Below are 24,217 nucleotides of genomic sequence, written 5' to 3'. Positions count from 1 at the left end.
TCATGTACACAAAAACTGAGCCCTTCATTGATTTATCAAAAGCAGGAGAATTTACAAGTGATATACTACGACGAGACTCATTAGCATCTATATACATTTTCTTTTCCCTGTAGGTGAAGTAGATTCTCCTTTTAGGGAACTTCATGTCGGCAGCCATGCGATTGAACCATGATGCCCCTAGGATAGCATCCTTATGTTGGAGAGGAGAGATGAAAAAGTCTTCTTTGTTGACATATCTTTGGACATGAAGCCTCAAATTTCCAATCAAGGGACTAATGGACGCTTGCCGTCCCTTGAAAGCAGTGGTCATCGTTACAATATCTCCCATCTCAAAAGCTTGAATGCCCAACTTGGTGGCCAGCTCCATTGATATGAAGTTTTGAGTAGAGTCGTGTTCAAACAACATGAAGGCATCATGCTCCCTTACCTTTCCCCAAGCATAGAACATAGGTCATCCTTTGCAATGAGCATACTCTTTTGGAGTTCGATGGTGGAAGCTCTAGGAGTCTCATTGCGGGAATTTCTCTTGGAGCAAGAACGATAGCCATGTCCTTGCTCCCCACACTTAAAACATTTATGGTCCTTGAAAAAAGCTTCAAGCTCTTTAGGAGAGAGTTTGTTTTTACCTTTGTAAACTCCCTTTTACTAAGGGACCGATTATTGTTGTTGTTGGAATTGCCTTGGGAAGATATTTGGGCATTGGTTTTCCCCTTTGAATCATTTTTGTCTTTATTTTCCATAGGTTTGACATTGCGTCTAGCCCCTTGTTGGAAATTTATGCGCAAAGAAACCATGGTGTGGTGGATTACTTCGGTGATAGAGCCAGGCCCTTGAGAGTTGACGTACTTGCCCATATCTTCAGGTAATCCCGCATTGTTGCTTTTTCGGTGAAGTCTATCTTTAGAGAGATAGTAGCCTTGAGATGTAAATCCCAAAAATTGTCCACATATTCGTGGATAGACTCATGAGAGAGAAGCTTCAAACTTCACCATTCGATAAGCACTTTGTCCTTTTCATTGCTCGCAAGGAATTGATTCATGATGGAAACTTGTAGAGTTTTCCATGTCTTTGAGGTTTTTTCGTTGCCACGAAGGCTAGCCCACCATTGACGAGCCAATTTTTGGAAGTACATAGCTACATGGTGTAGCTTGGAGGACTTCATGAAGCCCTCATCTCCAAAGGCCGCATCAAATTGCTGGATGAATGCCAATACTTTGTCGGTGGCACCAAAGGTGCCATCATAGGTGAGAAAAGAGATACTCTTTCCTCCCTCTTTGAACTTCTTTAGCTTTTGTGACCTTCACTATGCAGGGTATGATTTTTGATGTCCTCCTCTCTTGTATTCTCTAAGAGAATAGCCATAGCTTTCATCAGAAGAAGAGGAAGGTGAAGAAGAAGGAGAAGGGGGTGACCTATTTCTTGCCCTTTTCTTCCTTTGTTTTCTCTATTCCCTTTGAGAATGATGAGGAGAAGGACTGTGGGTTGATCGTTTCCTCTTGGGAGGAGTTGGCAATTGTCTAAACATCCATCTTTGTGGAGCCACATCTTTAGAGGAACTTAAAGATTCATTACTTTCTTGATCTTTTAATTCCTCCTCTCGTATGGGAGAGAGTCTTCTTTTGGGGGTTTCTTCAAGAGGCCTCCTAAGCTCTCTCTCCTCTTGGAGAGGAAGGGAAATCCATAAGCACAAAGTTGTTGAGTAACTTCGACTTGCAATCAAGATTGCCCATAGCTTGCTACAATCTAGTAACAAGGTAATTGACAAACATGGGGGCATCATCATTAGCACCTTCATCTGCAAAATCAAAGTTATTATTCAATGTTCATTCTGCCATGCTAACAAAATTTGTGTGTTTACTTAGTGTATTCTTTGGAAATTCAAAACCTTAGTTGCTACTCCTCTTAGCCTTTCAAAATTAGCACTTAAGCATCTACACCCACGGCTTGAATTGGTTAAATATAAAGAGTAGTGGAGTGCGTCTAATATTGCGAAATTGCTGAGGGATAGCTCCTTTTAGACTTCTTATGGCTCCATAACGGTAAAGACATAGGCAAGTCTAAAAAGACCCCATTATTAATACCAAAGCTCCCGAGGTGTGCGCCATATCCCACATAGTGGGCTCAAAAAAACTGATAATAGATCCCAGTTCCACTTACCCTAATATAATTAACAAAATCAACCATTAATAGGCTACTTAAGGACCTCTCTTCTTAAGCAAGAAAAGAGAAACCAAATGCTCTGATACCAATGTAATGGAAATGGCCTATGAACTTTGAGAGTAGAAAAATTTGGAAATTATTTAAAGCATTTTTGTGAGAATACTTTGTGAGCATAGAGGGTGAACTTAATTGATGGTAGCAACATAAACATAATACTTAATTAACTTGGCATGAACGTTACTTTTGCAAGAGAGAGAGTTTAGAGAACATTACAACAGTTGAGGACCAGATTTATGTGGAGCCGGTTCCCCCTCTAGTAGGCATTTGTATTGTAGATTCTCCCATTAAGAGAGACTTGGTACAATACAATCTTTGTGTTCCTTGTGACCTAGGTGATGCAATGAAGATGGAAAGCTTCATGCATCACGAGCATAACATAAACTTTGTAAAAAGCATTAACTATCCCGAGCCTCAGTCCCAAGGCCTCAAACACCTTTGAAGGTGGAGAGAGCTACCAGGAAATGAGGGTAGGGAAGAGGAAGAAGAAACATTCCATAGGAGAAAGAAGTAGTTACTCACTTATCATCACTCTTCTTGCTAGGATACATAATAGCATAGTAATGAAAATGGAGAAGATGGCAAGCTTAAGCATTGAAGCATGGCTCTTGGTTGGATTTGCATTCTATAGCCAAGAGTATTGGTGTATGCGCTCAATTTCTCTACTAGCTTAGAGAAGGAGATGGAGCTCTTGCACTTTGCACTTCACACAATGAGAGTGTGTGTGGGAGAGTATATCCCTCAAGCTAGTGCCCCTTCTTGCTTTGGTCAACCCCCCCCTTGTAGCTCATGCTTGAAGCTCATTGGACCCCTACAATCCTGCCCAATCACCTACAAGAAGCACCTACAAGAAGCTCATTGGACCCCTGCAATCCTGCCCAATCACCTACAAGAAGCATATCAAGCAACAAGGGTAGGATTGGTACAAGTGTCCCCATTTCCCTTTGAGAGAGAAGACTTGATAGATGCAAAAATAATAAATTAAATCTACTAAATTATCAATGGACCCCTTGGGAGGCCAACCAATAGGCTTTAGGCACACCATGAGAGCAACATGAGGAGGAGCTTGACAAGTGTCCTATTTGCTTTCTTTGTACCAAGCTTGCCATGTGTGAGGGTGTGTGTGTTCTCTCTCTAGCTCCCTCTTGTAGGGCTTGTCCCCCTCCTTGTAGGGATCTTTTTGACTTTGTGGAACACCTCACCTTCAAGCACCTTAGTCAGCAAGCATCCCAAAAAACCTCAAGCTCCCTAGTCGGTAAGCATGAAAAGCACCTCAAACATCTTAGTCAGTAAGCACAACAAGCACCTCAAGCACCTTAGTCATCAAGCCTGACAAGCACCTCAAGCTTGGGCCGGGTTCGCACCTCAAGCTCAGCCCTAGCTTTACCTAAGGTCAAAGGACTTTTAACACTAACCTTTGGAGGTCTTTAGTGAAGCTAACCCTAATGTCTTTTAAGCTACATTGGTTAGCCTTGCTCTTTGATAGACCATCTCGCATTTGGGCCCCTTTACCATTGGCCCCATGTCAAGATAGACCTGAAATCACATGTCTATATTCTAGCCCTTGTTCCCGTCTATTCTCCCACATTAAATGATCGGTTTAATATGAGAAAATCATTTGGGTTGGTTAGATATTAGATTTTATGACACATGAATGCTTGGATCCTTTGATATCTTCTTTATAAAGATCAAAGTAAAAATTATTCCGGTTAGTATTTCTAAATACTTAGCATCATGTACGGGGATGTGTGAATCAATCAATAGAGAATTGCCAAAACCTGAGGTGCATTTGTGAGAAAATGCATGCATGTGTATGTTTGTATATACATCCTAGAGAACGAGTGTTGTGTGTGTGTGTGTGTCCCTCCCGACCCAAGATAGGATCCACATGGTGGGAATCAAGGCCCACCAAGTGGTACCCTACTCCCTCAAGTATTTTTTTCTCCTAGTGTAGTTTCTCCAAATTATGCGAAAACATAGTGACTGACTATCTGAATGTTATTTAAAGAGAGAATAAACATTGTCTGCTTAAAATAGAAGTAAATGTACATAAAGGGTTCTCAAAAATGGTTTTTAAACATTTCAAAAATGATGCTCATCATGAGATCAAAATCGATCATTATATAAAACTGAAATAAAAGATTACCATATTTAGACTAGCTACAAATAAGAGTTTTTTCTTCAAAGCTATGCTATAAATAACTCTTCAAATACATAATAGGTAATACCCAATCATCTAGGATAGACCACCATCTCCTAACAAGAACCTTTTTATTAATGTCAAAATAAATTGGATTAAGTGTATCTTGTAGTAAGAATAAAGGATCACTGTCGTAAGTATGCAAAAAAGCATATAGGGAGATAGTATTCCAAATGTTTAGGGATAAAATCCCGTATATTTACAAGGATACATTGATTAAAATCATGGTAAGCTGTACTATGTACATTATTTTTCTAGTAAAGTATGCCATTATTTGATGTATTACTAATGCAATTTTACCTATACGTTACTAAGCCGACCAAGGTCTATCGGGGGAAAAAAATGTGTGTTTATGTATAAAATCCTTTCATAATTGAACCATACAAGTAAAATACCTTACGTAATACCTCAAATAATAATATACTTTACTAGAAAAATGACAATTTGACATTATACAATCCTCTATAAATCTATAGGATTCAATTCTTCGATTCAATCCCAAAAGTGCTCATAGTGATCAACCAATTAGAGCATGTGTTGCAGTCTATTGGGAAGGATAACTGCTTGTGTTAGCTACCCGTGAGAAAATTTGGTAGCTAAAACATAATTGTAGACAAAAAATTATGTAGATCTTTGGAGAATCCTTTGCGAATCTTGATCAATGAAGGGTCCATCTATTACTTGCATCCATCTTAAAACACATGGTTGGAACCAATTGCGTTCTTGGGTATTACAAATGTCAACACTGATGCCCGATTTTTGTCCTTGTGACACCTATAGAACCTGTAAAAGATACACCATCAAACGATTATCTTGTATGTATGGGTGCATGAGTATATTGTTTTTTAGGAGCAAGGATGTTTCTCTAAGGCTATCAAGAAAACCTATACAAATAAGTGCTAAGTTATAAAATATCTTTATAATGAAAATAATTGCTCACTTACCTAATAAATTTATGAAAATAAGTGCTTACTAACCCTTCAATATTGAGGCAAAAATATCTTATTGATATTTTTGTATGCTTAAAGTTAGTGTTGAAGTAATTTTTAATGGTTAGTGTAGGTTCTCACGATGACCACGAGAGTGGTAGACATATTACTTTGGAAAGGTTATCACATCAAACTGTGGAAGCATTTTGTGCTATGTTCAAACTAAGATATTCACTATAGTCACCTCAATTGTAAGGTTCTTGACAAGAAATGTTTTTTTTTTAATTTACATAAATATTCATAAACAAACATATTCATATTCAAAGACAAGTTTACCCAGAAAAAAAAAGAGGGGTTCTGCACAAAATAAACTTAGATAGAAAATTTTTCACAAAAAATAGTGTCGAGTTTGTACAAGTCACCATCCTTGATACGTAAAAATATGAATTTTCAAAAAATTCTAACTGCTTCCTTTTCTTCAATGCTGACAATAGAACCAAAAAGTTGAACCAAAAGAGTAGCCCTCGCTTGCATCCATAGAAACGACACAAATGTCAATTAGGATTGATTTTGTATGCGGGTGATGCATGGACATCCTAGTTATTGTCCATGTCACTAGCACCAAATCTTGATGGTATATGCTATCAAAAATAGAAGAGAAAGTATAATACTCCATTTGGAGGCTTTATGTAGTTATAGAAGCAAACACAATTTCTATAGCTTTTTCCATAATGACCAAAGTAAACCAAATCATCACTTCATTACAAATTTCATCAATTATAGCTCCACGATAAAAATGCAGAGATTTACAAATGAGGTAAAACCACTCTAAGTGTCACGATAATTAATAGCCTTTTCCTTGCAAGCCCTTTTTAGGTAAGGTTGTTTTCTACAAGTTACCATGTTTTTTTTGACACAAACAAGGATACATAGCTAGACATGCTGTCTCTAAGTTTTGTCAAGATTTGAGCTCTCTCTATTGGATCGTATATAGTATTCATGCAAGTAGTCAACCTATGCATTGGCATTTCTTGGCACCAGTAAAAGCAAGGTTATTCAATTGAATAAGTTAAACTAGAACCTTTCAAAGAATAATATTGTATACTTTAGGTTGGCAAAAACCATTACCTTAGTCTGCCCTACTAGTAGATAGAGAACCCCTTATCATAGCATGCCAAATGAAGTTCAATTCGTAACCCAAGTTATAGCATGCAATTACCAGATTAAAGTCAAACCATGGTGATAATTAGCCCAATCACAGCTAGAATTTAAGTTCTTATAAAAACAAATGATATATGCTCAAACAACCAAACGTGGCTTGAAACCTTCAAACCTATAACTACATGCTAACGTTTTCAACTTTCTAGAGACACTAGTCAAAGAGGTAGCCCTAAGCAATGAGAACCAACCAGGAGAATTGAAGCTATGCCACCCAAACCATGCCATATTTCAATTATCTAGGTTAAGGTATTGAAAGGAGGTAGCTAGAGCTTCAAAGATTGAGAACCATGAGATTTCTCACAAGTAGTGGAGACCAAATGCCATTTTAGATGCTCTTGCTTAACACTTCTCTTTTGCAAAGCAATTAGGAAAAATCCATACAAACTTAGTTTTTCAAAGTATTGTCGTGACTTTTTTGGAGATGTTTTAACCCATCAAGCTGCCTTAATCAGTGAGACCTTTTCAAATCCTTGTTTAGTTTTACGTGAGAAGGCTAAACTGATGAGCTCTTGAAGCACTCTCAAGATACCATCCTTCCCTTTTAGGAGGGTATTTTTATAGATTTTGTTATATCTACAATGAAGATACAATAAATTTTAGTTGGAAGGTTAACACTAGGTTGGTAACCTAACAGGACATAAAAGTGTCCTTTCAGGGTTTTGAAAAAAACCTCCAAAACCATAGTAGATCCACTCATTTTGTAAAATCCTTTCATGAGGTTATAGTTCAAGGCTTACTACACATGGAAAAAATAAGAAACTTGTAAAATTTCTCATCTTTTGGTCACACCAAGCCTCCAAAGTTGATGGACCAATACATTTTTATCAAAACAGTCATTTCTTACGTTTTGTTGCATAAAAATAAGACTAGGGATTTTTGTAGGACTTGAGATAAATTCCCTAGTTAACTTCAATGGGTTGGTGATCAGAACATATGATTGCTTCTCACTCACTATTTTTTGTTTTGCCAAAAGAAATAGGGACAAAAAAGTTGAATTTTTACCATTCTGCAAACCTATCATCAAAGTTTCTATAGCCACGCTCAATACAAATATTATATTCATGTTTTCTTAGTTCCCTATTGTCCTTTAGGTTCATAAGGAGCCATGGAGCATGTCAAAAGAATAATACATCTCTTACCAAGGGGAATCTTGGGGACAAAGATGAAGTGCTAAATACAACAAACATGAAAAAACTGGGTTCAACATTATGAGTTGTAGAATCCCATAGAAACTATTCAATATCTAGCCAAATTTGATCCTTATGACTAGATATGGTTACTACCTACAAAATGCATGTAGTTGTCACAAGAAACTAGCAATATTGAAAAAGCTATACTTGATATACTAGAACGTTTCGTTTTCTTCTATAATTGAAAAAATCAACCATCGTTGTCTACTATGCAAAATAGGGTATTAGGTGCCCCAAAACTCAAGGAATATTAGCTCTATGTTACAATATGCGACATAGAAAATCAAAACTGTATTTGGATATCATGAAAGCCACCAAAAAAATCATAGAAGAGCTAAAATTGGCTAAAAAACAGGATTTGACAATCTTGTAATTTGGTCATAACTTACAACTTTAACATTTATTCCTCCCTAGAAGCATCAAGACATGGTAAGGACTACTAAAGATAGTTCTCTACCATTATAGACCTCACAAACATGAATTCTAGAGTGGTATAGTTGCAAAAAGTTGAAAAAAGACAAAAATAGGACCCATTTTTTCACACAGTTTAGGTTGTGAAATGTTGTGCAAGGACAATGTTAAAGATGGAATTGATATTCCAAAAAAATGTCAAGTTTTTTTCAGCTCATGAGACAATTTTCTAGACAGATAGCACCTCAAAATCCATTTTGAAACTCTTGACATAATTCAAGGAAAATGGTCACTTAACAGGACATAAAAATGTCCCAGGACATAAAAGTGTCCCATTACCAACCTAGTGTTAACAAAAACCTTAGGTATGTTCTTAGCTAGCTAGAACATACAACAACCAATTCCATTGAATCTCTTTTGGTCAGCCCTTCATGTGGTGCAAATGATACTAAACTTGGCAAGGACTATATTAAGGCAAGTTGTGACATCCTTTGTAATACAAGTAAATAACCCGTTTGAAACATTAGAATTAAATCAAAATTTGTGTTTGTGACTTTTATATGCTGGAAACAAAATGGGAAAGTTAGTTGTTGATCCTTTGTACCCCAAATTTTATAGATCACTTAGCGATACCAAAGCAAAATCTATTGGTGAGTCAATAGTTTTCTCAAACTCATTCCCATTAAGCCTTAGTTGGGCAATTTCAAAGGCAGGATTTTTACAAATAAAGGAGACCATGTTAATTGTCTTATCAAGGCCAACTATGAACCAAGCTCGAGTCTGCTCTTGACATCCTTGCATAATTTTAGATCCACATAGTCTCAATGCTAAGCTATTTAGTTGGCAGAAGACTAACTTTCTTCTTAAGACATTTAGTAAAGTCTAGTTGGACCTTTGTTCCAGTTGGAGCTTTAAGTCCATTTTTGGCCAAACAATCTAGTAAAGCCAAAAGAGCCAAATGAGGACAAGGATTTCCTCAGGTATATCATTCAAACCCATCCCAAGTATGCCTCAAAGATAAGAGTTCCATTTACTAGTTAGATCTTTTGTACAAAAATGTGATCGGAGAGTTCAAAAATCCTTGCATTATGTAGAATGTTTAGAGCCTTTAGAGTCCTTACTAGGTTCATGTTGTAGAAACTCATTAGAGTAAAAGATACACTTGATAGGGAGAGAATACCTCCATCCAATTATAACATTCTTAAGAGCAGAATGAATACCAATAAGCACATCAAAACATTCAATAAAAATTGACGTAGGTGAAAAGAACTCAAATAATCTATTTATAAATTGACAATGAATGAAAACTCTAGTACAATCCACAACTCAACTTGACAGAATTCACCTCTGGATCTCACTTCTAACACCTACAATGTCACATTTCCAATAGATGTTTAATAGGCAGTCGACGACCTCTCCCTCTAGTAAAGTTTTTACATTTTCCTTTTCCTAGACATGAGTCGCCTGAAGAATATGGTGTAAGAAAAGAAGATCTAGTGGAAATAAGATTGTTAGGCCTGTTTTGAGAAGGGGACTTATCACCATCAAAATTACGCTTAAGTAAGCCCAATTTTTGTTAATCCCTTTGGAAGTACCATATGCAATTAAGATCATCCCTAGTTCATTCACACCCAACTCTTTGGGCATCTCAATCATGAGGGTGCAAACTTGCATAAAGGAAATTTGTGCTAACACCAATTCCTTGGTTTGTCGCCAAGAACAAATGAGAGAAATATGAAAGGAGGCTGGCTTCTCTTGGAATATTATATCCAAGTTATTGAGAGTGAAGCAAATTGCATGGTAGAAACATATATTGTTAGAGTCACACGAGGCCGTTGCGTTGAGAAACCTACAGGCACACATGAGATATGGTCTAAGAATTTTCCAAACCAATTCACATAGTGTTCAATGTTGTTCTTGCTAAATTCCATGAGAGCTTCTGAAGGAGTACGAGCAGAAGTGCGACGCGAGAGAGAGTGCGAGAAGAACAGCACGACGATATGGTGAACTCAATCTATTGTAATGTGTAGAGCATAGTGAGTTCTTATTAGGTTTTAACAAAAGAATATGTGTACATACCTGGCGGCCCACCCACTTACCTGGGCGACCACATTGGGCTTTATACCCCAACAAACTCCCACTTAAAGTCCAATGTGGTACTTTAAGTGTGAGAGAAGCTACTATACAAGCTAATATACAAGAGATGTAGAGAAGTGATGTACTACCCTACACCTAACTGCTTGCGAAAATGCGCAAAGCTCTCTGAGGAAAGTCCTTTTGTAAGTAGATCAACAGGATTTTCTGTGGTGTGAACTTTGACAAGCTGAAGTTGCTTATCCTCGAGCATTTCCCTGATGAAATGATACTTCACATCCACATGCTTTGTCTTTGAGTGATAAACTGGATTGCGAGCCAATTGTATAGCACTTTGACTATCACAATATAACACAGGCATCTCTTCTTTGATTCCCAAATTTGTTACTAGTCGATTAAGCCAAATTGATTCTTTGCATGCCTCTGATGCTGCAACATATTCAGCCTCTGTAGTAGACTGAGTAACACAATCTTGTAATCTAGAACGCCATGATACTGCTCCACCAGCCAATGTAAAGACATACCCTGACGTAGACCTTCGGTTGTCTAAGTCACCTGCATAATCTGAGTCTGTAAAACCCTTTACACTTAGCTCCTGACTCCCATAGCATATACGCATACTCTTTGTAGCTTTCAGGTATCTCAATATTCCTTTCACTGCCTCCCAATGTTTCTTGCCTGGGTTTGACATGTATCGACTTACTACTCCCACTGCAAATGCAATGTCTGGGCAAGTAGCAATCATTGCATACATCAAACTACCCACTGCAGACGCACATGGAATCTTATCCATTTCAGCCTGTTCTTCCTCAGACACAGGACAATCTTGTTTGCTAAGTTTCACATATGGTGGCAATGGAACACTCAGTGCCTTTCCCTTCTCCATATTGAAACGTTGCAAAACCTTGTCAATATACTCTGTTTGAGATAAACAAATCAACTTCTTTGATCTGTCTCTCCCAATGCGCATACCAAGTATATGACTTGCCTCACCCATGTCTTTCATGTCAAACGATTTTGCCATGTTTGACTTCAAAGCTGAAATTTCTTCCAAGTGCTTGCCAGCAATCAACATGTCATCCACATACAAAATAAGGATCAACCAACTACCATCCTTAGCCTTCTTTGTATATAGACAGTGATCGAACTCACTACGTTTGTAGCCTTGAGAAAGCATAAACTTGTGGAATTTATGGTACCATGCCCTCGGTGATTGTTTTAAGCCATAAAGACTCTTTAACAACTGGCATACCCAATCTTCCTTGCCTTTCTCAACAAACCCTTCTGGCTGCTGCATGTAAATTTCCACATCTAAATCACCATGCAAGAACGTTGTCTTGACATCCATTTGGTGCAACACCAAATCTAATATGGCAACCACTGCAAGAAAGCATCTCAATGTAGTCATTTTGACCACCCGAGAGAAGACTTCATCAAAGTCAATGCCTTGTTCTTGCTTAAAGTCCTTGGCAACAAGCCTTGCTTTGTCCTTTGGCTGACTATCATGAGCGGTGATCTTATACCTGTAAACCCATTTACAAGGTAGAGCCTTTTTTCCCTGTGGTAATTTAACTAGCTTCCATGTCTGGTTTTTATACAGAGCTGTCATCTCTGACTGCATGGCCAATTGCCAATTCCCGGAGTCCTTCATTTTCACTGCTTCCTTGTAACATGAAGGCTCATTGCAATCAGTCAACATGACATAATTCATAGATGGAACAAACCTATCAGGAGGTCACATGACACGTCCAGATCTACACACAATAGGTGGCTCAGGCTCAGCCACAACCTGTGGTTCCACTCTATCCTGTCCTTGCTCCTCTTGAGCCCTGACATTTTGTCTTGCACGTGCAGGTCCATCTTCTTGGAAGACAACTCTTCTAATCTCCTCAACCTTCTCTGGTTTAGAATGATATTTGGATTCATTAAAGTGAACATCATTGTTGCGGACAACCTTTCTGTATTCAGGATCCCAAAGTTTGTACCCCATCTCACCAGAATTACCATAGCCTAGAAAGATGCACTTTCTACTCTTTGGCTCAAGTTTGTTCCTACATTCCTTTGGAACGTGAGTATATGCCTCACAGCCAAAGACTCTGAGATGCTTGTATGAGGGCATTTTTCCTGACCATACCATCTCTGGCACTGAATCCTTCTGCAAAACCTTGCTAGGAGATCTATTTACAAGATGAACAGCTGTTGATACAGCTTCAGCCCAAAACCCATTTGGTAGTTGTGCATTAGACAACATACTTCTGACCTTCTCTTGTATGATCCTATTCATCCTCTCAGCAACACCATTCTGAGGAGGATTGTAAGGAGTAGTAAGTTCACTTTTTATACCTTTTGACTCACAAAAGTCTTGAAAGGCCTTTGAAACATACTCTCCACCATTGTCAGTGCGTAAGCATTTAAGCTTCTTGCCACTCTGATTCTCCACAAGTGTCACAAACGTTTTGAAAACACTAAACGCTTCATCCTTGTGCTTGAGAAAGTAAACCCATACTTTCCTCGAGTAATCATCTATAAATTTCATAAAGTAAGAAGCTCCCCCTAGAGATAGGTTAGGCATAGGTCCACACAAATCACTATGAACAAGTGCCAACTGTGTATCTCTTCTACTGCTTCTATGCTTATGTGGCTGCTATGTTTGCTTACCATATAGACAATGTTCACAGAATTCAAAATCATTAAATGAAAAGCCAGGCAAATAACTAGAACGAGACAAGATTTCCATTCCCTTCTTGGACATATGTCCTAACCGGATATGCCACAAAGAAACGTTCGGCTGCTCGATTACATTGATTACATCTTTAGAGACATTTGATACATAAATCATGTAAAGTCCTCCAGACTTTACTCCATGTGCTACTGTCATAGAACCCTTGGATATCTTCCACATGTTCTGTCCAAAAGTGGTGACGTAGCCAGCATCATCAAGTAAACCTGTGCTGATCAAGCTCTTTGTAATTGCGGGAACATGTCTCACATTCTTCAGCATGAAAGAAGAGCCATTCTGAAACTTCAATTGAACATCTCCAACACCTAAGATCTCACATGTCTGCCCATTGCCTAGCCGAACATGATCTTTAGTGGTCACATAAGAGGTAAACCACTCCTTGTTTGGAGACACATGAAGTGATGCTCCTGAGTCTATAATCCAGTCACTCAGTGCATTTCCATCAGATGCTGTAAGAAGAGCTGAGTCCATTGTATTCTTCAAGAAGTAGATGTCTCCTGGCACTAGACTGTCATCCTCTGCAATAGTGTTTGTCACATTTATTTCTTGAATCTTCACTGAGGACTTGCTCTTCTCACCATGGTCTTCAGCTTTCTCTTTGCCTTTTTCTGCTTTCCATTCTCTACAGTCTCTTTTCATGTGACCCTTCTTGCCACAATGGTAGCATTCTATGTCACTCTTGCCTTTAGCACTGCGGGACTTGCTACGAGACTGATTCCTCTTTCCACCTTTGTACTAGTCTTTGGTCCTTCCCCTGACAACTAGGGATGTTCCTTTGCCTTTGTCCATTGTCTTTCTATTGGTTTCTTCAGTAAGCAGACTTCCTTCTACACCTGCTATGTTCAAACCATCTAGAGGTGCAGAATTACTCAAAGCTGTGCGAAAAGTGTCCCAACTTTCCGGCAATGTGATCAACAGGAACATAGCTCTAACAGGTTCATCAAACTTGACACCTTGAGTTGACAACTGACTATAGATTGTGTTGAATTCATTCAGATGATTGGACATAGGTGTCCCTTCTTTCATCTTCAAGTCAACAAGCTTCTTAAGCCAGTATACCTGTGAAGCTGCACTCTGCTTCTCATAAAGATCACTCAGCTTTAACCATGCTTGATAAGCCGACATCTCGTCTGCTACATTGAAGGAAACGCTTTCTGTCAAAGTCAGCATAATGGTAGAAAGTGCCAATTCATCCATTTCGCTCCATTCATCTTCGTCCATATCTTCTGGTTTTATCCCCTTGAGCTTTATAGGTTTTATCTACTTCTTTTGTACCAACACGTGCCAAATCTGCTTCTTCCACAATGGGAAATTGGTTCCATCCAGCTTCTTGATATTGTAAAGAGCAGTGTCCTGTGATCCAGCCATAGCTATGCTTCACAGTAGTTTACTTTCCTGGGAAAAATTCGGCAGAGTTTCCCCTATAAACTGACCTCTGAACCAATATCAACCTGTCAAATGAACCAAGAAAGCTTCAGATTCTGCAGAAATTTTGGCAGAGTCTCCTTTGTAAAATGGCTCTAGTGTACTAAAAACAGCTCAAAAAACACTGTCTCTCTGACACTGTAAGGTGCGGGTAAACCTGTCCTGCACCTGTGCTGTCTCTGACTGTACTGTCACTGTCCTATAAGTATAGACTGTGACAATGCCTCAACGGCAGTAAAGCAAAGATGCAATCCCAACTGTCTAACTCACAGTCAATACATCCTAGCTGCCTATCTAAGGGTGCTCGAGGGATCTCTCCAAGACCTGTATCACCAAAAGGATCTCAACATTCGAGAATCCCCCAGCTCAATAAAACCTCACTCGACCCTCAACAAAGGCTGCAGTAAATCTGACAGTACATAGACTTCCCACAAAGTCATACATCCACAAATTTCCTACTGTATGCTGTAACCACTGCGGCGGTTGTTTGCTGCGTGACTCACAGCCAGTAAACCCTCAACAGACATACATAATCTCTAACAATACATCCCATGTGGAAGTACCTGCAATGTCAGGATGAAATCTAGAATATCAAGCAGCAAACACAAGCTACCTGATGAACTAGTGGATGTCGCCTACAGTCTGTGTGTAGATACGCCCGTGTCATATGTGACACGCCTCCAAGAACTGTGAGCCGTCCTTTGATGTGTAGACAACCACAAATAAACACTCTGGGAGTGTCGATATCCTCAGCACCTGCAGTCGTAGGCCAAAAACCCCAAATTTGCAGAGTCGGATCTGCACCTGTCGAGACCATGTAGTCGAAAATGGCCTGCGCAGACCTTTGTCGAAGCCGAACGGTGGCCGAGATGACCTCAGAATGAAATTCTGACAACACCAAGCCCTTCGGCCTCTTCCACGAGATTTGGGGCCGTGTCTTCGCCTGTCGAATTTCACTCCAATCTGAGCTAGTGACTCTAGCCTCCTGCAGTGCTTCCCCGAGCCTCGATCTGAGCTCTGATACGAGTTGAAGGAGTACGAGCGGAAGTGCGACACAAGAGAGAGTGCGAGAAGAAGAGCACGACAATATGGTGAACTCGCTCTACTGTAATGTGTAGAGCATAGTGAGTTCTTATTGGTTTTAACAAAAGAATATGTGTACATACCTGGCGGCCCGCCCACTTACCTGGGCGACCACATTGGGCCTTATACCCCAACAACTTCTGCTATAGACCAATTCAACATAATATTCAATGTAGTTCTTACTGAATTCCAAGAGACCTTTTATTCTAATATAGAGACTTGCATTAGAGCCACATTTTCCTTAAGAGCATCGTATGTTGCAGCATCTCTACAAAACAAGCTGTTGGTAGGAGAGAGAATCAGAGCAGTTGGGGTTGTGACAAAATTGGGCTAAGCCCACAAATTTTCCTGAGGATATTTTCTAGTTCAACACCTTCTGAAGAGAACTTGTCCAAGTCCTCTTTATGAGATTTGGATGTAGTAGGAATATTGGAAATAGTGTCGGCAATCAATGAAATCCCCTCCTTGCTATTCTCACTAGTACAACCAAATTCTTGACCCATTTGTCAAAGGAAATAGTGTGCATTAGAGAAACATTGGTTTCTTGAAGAAGACACAATGAGTGTCAATGCCTCAATATCTTTAATGGATTCTATTACCAAAATGGATGCTTTAGATAAAGGCTCCATTGGTAATTCAAAGCCTTGATATAAGGAGAGCATCTAAAAAAATACGCAATCAAATGAGTCCAACATCAAATCAATAGACCAAAATAGGTACATAGGCATGTCTTGGTTCCAAGCTAGGAATCAAAAACTCCCTCAAAGGGGGACTATAGATCTGGTCAAGAATCTAAATGTGGGCAGTGGTAGTAAATCAAAGAAGTATTTTGGTAGCATCCCCATGGTAGTAACCCCAACCATCAACCAGCTAGATTTTCATCACAAAGACCATGTGAAGCAAGCCCATTCTAATTCAAGTTTAACCAAATTGTGTCATGCTACAATTGGGTTGACCAATCATGAACTAGAAGAATTCTAGGAACCTGGTCTTGAACCGGTTGTAAAACTATCTCTTTGTGCTAAGTTGTGTGTTTCTATTATTTACATAAATATTCACAAACGAGCATATACATGTTCAAACACTATGGTACCTAGACCAAAAAAGAGAGATTTTGCACAAAAAAACTTAGATAGAAAATTTGGCACAAAAATAGTATTAACTTGGTACAATTAACCATCCTTGATAAGTACAAATATATTTTTCAAAAAAATACTAACTACCTCTTCTTCAATGTTGACAATAGAAACCATAGTTGAACCATAGAGTGGCCCTCACCTGCACCCATAAAAACAACACAACACAATCAGTCGCATTGATTCTATTTGTGGGTGATGAATGGGCATCCTAGTTGTTATCCATGTCACTAAGGCCCAACCTTTACGGTATATGATATCAAAAAGAGAAGTGAAAGTATAGGACTACATTTGGATAGCTTTAGGTATTTGTAGAAACAAAAGCTAAACACAATTTCTATAGCTTTTACCATAATGACCAAAGTAAACAAAATCATCACTTCTTTACAAATTTCGTAAGTTAAATCTTCACGATAGAAAGATAGAGATTTACAAATGAGGTAAAACCACGGTAAGTTTCCCGGTAATTAATAGCCTTTTCCTTCCAAGCCCTTTTTAGGTAACATCATTTTCTACAAGTTTCCATGTTCTTTGACACAGAGAAGGTTACGTAGCTAGACCTGACAACTCTAAGTTTTGTCGATATTTGAGACCTCTTTAGAGGATTGTATACAATAATTATGTGAGCAGTCAACCTATGCTTTGACATTTCTTGGAACTAGTAGAATTAAGGTTATTCATCTAATTAATTAAAACTAGTATCTTTGAAAGAATAGTATTGTATACTTTAGGCTAGCAAAAACTATTACCTTAGTATGCCCTGCTAGTAGTAGAGAACCCCTTATCATACCATGCCAAATGAAGTTCAATTCATAACCAAGGTTAATGTAATTACCAAATTAAAGTCAAACCATGGTGAGAATTATCCCAGTAATGGCCAAAATTAAAGTTCTTATAAAAAACAAACCATATGAAACCTTAACACCTCTAACTATATGCTAATGTTTTCAACTTTCTAGAAACTTTAGTAAGAGAGGTTTTCCTTAGCAATGAGGACAAACAAAAAAAATCAAAGCTACACCACCCAAATCATGTCATATTTCAATTATCTATGTTAAGGTATTGCAAATCCCTTAAAATAGATGGCATGATGTATCGTCAAGAGTCAAGCTTTTCCACATTCATTTTGGCTTGAGGCCATCATGTGTACATAGCAGGTGTCCTACAAAATCTTTGCAATCTATGGCTCCATATGAAGCATGGAATGAGAGAAAGCCATCTATTGATCACATGCACGTTTTTGGTTGTTTGATTGATGCTTTGGTGCCACAAACTCAGTGCAAAAAAATGGATGATAAGGCTGTCAAATGCATTTTTGTTGGTTATAGTACTGAAAGCAAAGGTTACAGGATATACCATACAAAAATAATGCGTATCTTAGTTTCATGTGATGTTGTCTTTGTGTGGGAGATTCCGTTCAGCCTTTGCTATCATGTACTAGAGATGGTAATGTAAGATTACATGACATTTATGACTACCTCTTCAATCATTGGTGTAAATTTGAATGTACATTCAAATGAGGAAAATGTACAATCTATGGGGGTTTCAAACAATGTTACGGATCACCCAATTTTTGATGCATATGTACATGATGTACTTGATGTGGAAAGGGTTGAGAATGAGCCGGCTAGAGATATGCCAAAGTGGTTGTTGTATACTTTATGTGACGGTAAATTGGATGCACCTTTGTCTAGTTGTACTCGTTCAAACTGTTATGCTTTGGCTATTTCTAGCTTATGTGATGTAGAGGAACCTCCATCTTTTAGAAAATTGGGTGGTTTCCATGCAATTAGAATATGATGCACTTATAGAAAATGACACATGGACTCTATGTGATTTGCCTCTTAGCAAAAAGGCCATCAGTACGAAGTGGTTTACAAGTTGAAGCGTAAGCCAGATGGTGAGATTGATCGCTATAAGGTTTGATTTGTTGCAAAAGGTTGTGCACAACAGAAAGGCATAGATTATGAAAATATTTTTTCTCCCACTTGTTGTATGACTGTTTCGTGTTTACTGTGTGCATTGGCAGCTCATTTTGGATGGGTATTTACATCAATCAGACATTGTTACTACTTTTTTGAATGGTGACATATTTGAGGAAGTTTATGTAACACAGCCTCATGGTTTTGTCAAGAAAGGACAAGAGGATAAAGTGTGAAAATTTAAGAAAGCTTTGTATGGGTTGAAGCAATCTCCTCATGTTTGGTATGAGAAAGCTGACACTCATTTGGTTAAATGAGGCTTTTGTAACAATCCAATAGAAAGAACTTTGTATGTAAAGTGTGAGGGAATTGTACCTCTCATCGTTGTACTATATGTGGATGATTTATTGATTACTAGTCCGAATGAGGCACATATTGCTGAATTTAAGGCTAATTTGAATGCTACTTTCAAGATGAAAGCTTTGGGGCTATTTCATCATTACTTGGGTATATAGTTTAAGCAAGGTGATGGTGGTTTTGCCTTGTGTCAAACACATTCATAGAGACATTGCTATGTAAGTTTGGACTTGAGGATTGCAAGCCTATTGCCACTCCCATGGAAATAGGTTTGAAGTTGAGTCTTCATGATTTTGGTGATCTTGTCGATGTCACTCTTTACCAAACTACTGTTGGAAGCCTTATTTATGTATCCAATACTAGGCCAGATGTTCGGCTTGTTGTCTCACAAGTCAACAGATTTATGCATAGCCCAGTGTCTAAGAATTGGTAGGCTATCAAGAGGATCATGGAAATTCTCATTTCATTGTGCTTTGAGATGTTTGATGTAGATCATTCATTGTATGTGCATAAGAATGAGGCATGAATTGTGGTGATATGCATCTATGTGGGATGACTTGATTATTGGAGGTGATAATGTGACTGAAGTAGAGAATGTAAAGGCTCTACTTATGGAGGAGTTTGAGATGAAGGACTTGGGAGACTTGCGTATTTCTTGAGCTTGCAATTATTCACATAGAAGAGGGTGTATGGCTCTGTTAACCCTCGTGGCTCACGGACACCCTATCGCCTACGATGGACGTCGTATTATTTATTTAGTAGAGTCAGGCACCGAGCTTGTCGGTCCAATAGGAAAAGGGTAGAGTGATCGTCGATGAGAGGCGCACTCTAACTCGAACACGCAAGGGTTAGTTGGCTAAGCATGGGCGCCCAAATGTGAATGGGGCAAGCTCATATAAAAGTCACCTAAACCTAAAATTGACCCATTCTCTCAGTGTGCAATAGAAGAAGTGCTCTTGCCCTATCTCCATCCCCATCTCCATTGTGTGCTCACATTGTGTGTGTGTGTGTGTGTGTGTGTGTGTGTGTGTGTGTGTGTGTGTGTGTGTGTGTGTGTGTGTGTGTGCTTGAGGGAGAGAGTGTGTGTGTGATCGAGCATTGCGACGGCGAGGCGGTTGAGCACAGTACGGCAGCGACTCCCTCTTCTTCACGGCTGCGAGGAATCCTTCACGACGACAAGCGCAGGGACGTGAGTGACACACCCCTGCTCTCTATGAGCTTGCTTGGCCTACTAGTTGTGTGCTTGTAGACTTTGTGGCTCGCACACGGTGCTCGGCAAGTCCCGAGCTCCGACATGTGCGGCAGACGCGCACATTTTTGGCGCCGTTGCCGGGGAGTTGCCCTGCACCAAGCTCCGGGAAGCACTCTGTGCTGCCCCGTGGAGTCACTAAGCTTAAGTATGAACGAAGAAAGAGAAGCTTGGTGACTGTGTGCGCAAATCTGGTGTAGATTTGCAAGAGTTTTGTATTGTGGGTTAGTGTACAAAAGGTCTATTTATTTGCACAGTCTATTACACTTTTGCTGTAGCTCACACAGTTCTGTTTGAGCTCACAACAAGTTTGCACATTTCAATTTCTGCTTACAGTTCGGTTCAGCACAATCAATTCAGTTCGTTTTCGGTACATCTAGTTCAGTTTGTGTTCTGCACAGTCGGAACGGCTCAGATCTGGTTTTCACGATCCTGTTATCCAGACTTAGTTCAGCTCAGTGTGAAGCAGTTTCACGGCCCACAGATCAGCACGTTTTCGTCAACATTATCTTCAAAAAACAGAAAAAAAAGCAATTTAAAAAAAAAAAAAGAATTTTGGGTGAGGTTTCATGCTCAAGGCTCTCTTGTGAGGGGAATATTTATTTCCACACAAAAATTATTTGTAAGTTTGTCCCAAAAAGATAGATTCGGATCGGGATCATTTGATGAGCTTGAGCTTGGGCTTGGCCTTGTGGTCTTGGTCTTATGATATAAGGTAAATGCTATTCACTATATATAGGCTAGTGCTCAAGTGAAAGGAGAAAGCATGTGGGGCAAAGCCTTCACCTTTCCCTCCACAAGTCACCCTTCAACTTTCTATTTTAAGCCATGTGCCCAAGTAGAAACTAGGAGAAATTGACTGTTTTAGGGACTTTGGGAGCTTCCGATAGTCAAACAGCTTTCTGTAAAATGCGCCTAGATCTCCTAGCGATACGCTCGTTTCGAGATATCACACGTCCCAACTGTTTTTCGAACCTCAAAAAACATCAAAAACAAGAAAAAATCAAGTAGAAAACGGGGTGCAAAACACCCACAAAACAAAGCAAGTAACCTTTGAGGGTACTTGCCGACACTTGTAGGGCGCCCAAACCACATGTATTGATGGGGGTTTTTTCACAAGCCAAGCTCCCATACCCCTTTTTCTCTCGTCCCCACCCCATGGAAACCCCCTCTTAGGGAGGGAGTGATAAAAGGCATTGGAAAAAGTAAGACAAAAAATAAAGTATGATTATGTAAATATATGAGAAAGGTAAAATAGGCCACCTCATGCCTTCGGGGCAACCCATCCCCACCTTGCCTCCTTTTTCTTCACTGTTGCCCCGCCGTGTGTCCCTTTTCCTCTCCTCCACTCAAAAGGTCAACCCCCTCTCTCTTCCCCTTGTCCTTTCTCCTTTCTCTCTCCCCTCAAGCTACCCCACCTCTCACCAATAATGCATTCTAACTCACCAATAATGCACCCTAACTCACATTCAACTTATCCTATCTTCCAAAATAGTATACCCCACCCCCCCTTTCTCTCTCCTATCATATCCCATGACCCAAATACCCCCCTCTCTCTCTAAATGGTGCCATGTCTCTTGTCTTGTAGCTAAATAACCTCCCCCACACTCACACACACTCAGTTTCACTGAAAAAGGTGCCCACAGACCCATCCCCACCCGGTGGTTACCTGATTTTTCTTGTGTTCACACACATCTACACACAGATTCACCTCTGAACACACTCCCCTCTCTCCCCTGTTGTAATTACTTTATTCTCCATGTCACCTCTCATTTTCCATTCACCCATCTCTCTCTCTCTTAGTCTCTCTCTCATGAGACTGCTGTTCTGGCACATATACACACAGCCAGACAAGTGGGGCCCACAGTCACATGGCTTGTGTAGATAATGATTTCTTCATTTCTAAATTCTAGAATTTCTTCCCCCTCCACCCCTATATAAAGAGGGGTCACCATCACACTAAACACACACACAACATCACCAAAGAATACACTATGCACTGTGTGTGCCTAGTGCACACACACACACCCACACCATCACCATCATCGCAATCACCATGCTCGTCTTGAGCATGACCTCTACACCCTTGGGCTATGGAAGATGAAGGGCAGCTAAATGAAGGATGATGGCCATAACCCTCGTGCGAGTCTTCGCCATCAACTCCCACCTATCCGCCATGTGCTCTACCACTCTCTCCCTTCTCATTCCCCTACCCTAAGATCCCGATTTCATCGCCTTATTCTCTAAATAAAGCTTGAGGTTTTGTGAGTATGTTTTCTTGCAATGTTTTGTCCATGTGAGGTGTGCGGAATCGCCACCTAGTCTTGTGTTTGGAGTGAGCTTGTGTATGTGTGAAGGGTGTGTGGATTCGCCATCCTTCTGTGGTGCCTAAGTACTAAGCCGCTATACCCTCTCCTTCTCTCTCTCTCTCTCTCTCTCTCTCTCTCTCTCTCTCACTTGATCTCATTTCCCTTCCTCTTCATCATTACTCTCAAGCATCCATCTCTCTTGGATGAAAACTTTGTTATGGTGGTGTGTTGTTTGAGTCCTAGCCGTTAAATCTAGGTGGTGCCCCCTGTTTGCTTTACCATGACAGACTCGAGGCGCGCCATTCGGTCCCCGGTGTTTTAGAGGCCATCGGGGGTTCGGGGTTCGCTTTGCTCCCGTCATTTGGTGCCCCCACTGAGGATCTTTTCATGAAACCCTTCAGTTTACAAGACTAAAACCCCTAAACTATTGTGAATGGATGAATGGCTAGCAGGATTTGGTAATTGGACGACAGAAGAAGAAGAGCTCCAAGCACAACTAGACGAACTCCGCATCTCCATCGAAGCTCGAGTGCCAGGCGTAACGGTAATCGACTTGCAATGGGAGAGTCAACCAACACGCCAAACCGAGTGGATATACATAGGCCAAGTGCCAAGAAGAAGAAGGAGAAGGTCGAAACCATGTCGGCAACCTACAACCAACCCACAACAACAAAATGAAAGGAGCTCTACACAATAGAGAATCAACACTATTCTACTTTGAGAATCGGGTAACTCAAGTCACCGAGGTAATTATCACAGTCAGTTTTCAAGTCGCACCTGATGATGCAGCACAGATAACGGAAGCATTGGCTCACACTCTCACTAGAGAAACTAGGGATCTACTGAGTTTGTTTCAGGAAAGAACACCACCCTCTCCCACAAGCTTGGACAGTGACTAAGCACCTCTAAGCTTCACATGAATCAATACAACCTACCTCAAGACAGATCACACATACCAACACGTGTACGCTCAATCAAGATAATACTGGACTTGAAGGCTCACTACCAGCACGTCATTGACACCATGCTGGGTGGGGAGCGGTTTTTTTAGGTTCTGGCATCAGATCAGCCATTTGTCTTACCTTTGGTACAAGGCAATGTACCGTTTGAAGTTTTAATCTATGTCCTAGTATAAGAGGGTATACACGCCTCCTTGTAAAGAAGAAAAAAACTTTTGCAAGTTAAGAAGTGTGTCTTTCTAGCTCTCTCAGAGTAATCATGGCAATTGTAGCATTTCCAACATTTAAAGGAAAGAAGGGGGAGGATTTGGTAACACACTTCCTAGATGACTTTGAAGTAGCATGTGTAGTGAGCAACAAAGATACGGATGAATCCCGGGTTAGAATCTTTAAGCATCTCATGAAGCTAGAAGCTAGATCATGGTACAATGCACTTCCACAAGCAACCAAGGATGACTGGGAACCCTTAAAAACTGCTTTTAAGAGGCGCTTTGGGAGAGGTACCACTTCAGAAAAGTTGTGAGACAAGTTGAGAGATTTGAAGCAGGAGGGTCTTTTAGAATATGCCACCTATGAGTCCAAATTTGTGGATTTGTGGGAACGGTGGGTTGAGTCACTGGCAAGGGGGAAAGCTGCACCCGATTTCCTAAAAAAAGATCGGTTCACGCATGGCTTATGGCTGCTTCTCAAGGAGAAGGTGAAAGGTAGATTCCCGGCTACGTACGAGTTAGCCGTTGAGATTGCTCGCCTTAAGGACAAGAAGCTGCGAATGAAA

This window comes from Adiantum capillus-veneris, chromosome 9 (assembly GCF_014529385.1).
Source record: "Adiantum capillus-veneris isolate H3 chromosome 9, ASM1452938v2, whole genome shotgun sequence".
NCBI classification, from domain to species: domain Eukaryota; kingdom Viridiplantae; phylum Streptophyta; class Polypodiopsida; order Polypodiales; family Pteridaceae; genus Adiantum; species Adiantum capillus-veneris.
The sequence above is the reverse complement of the archived record's forward strand: the minus strand, read 5'-3'. Positions refer to the sequence as shown.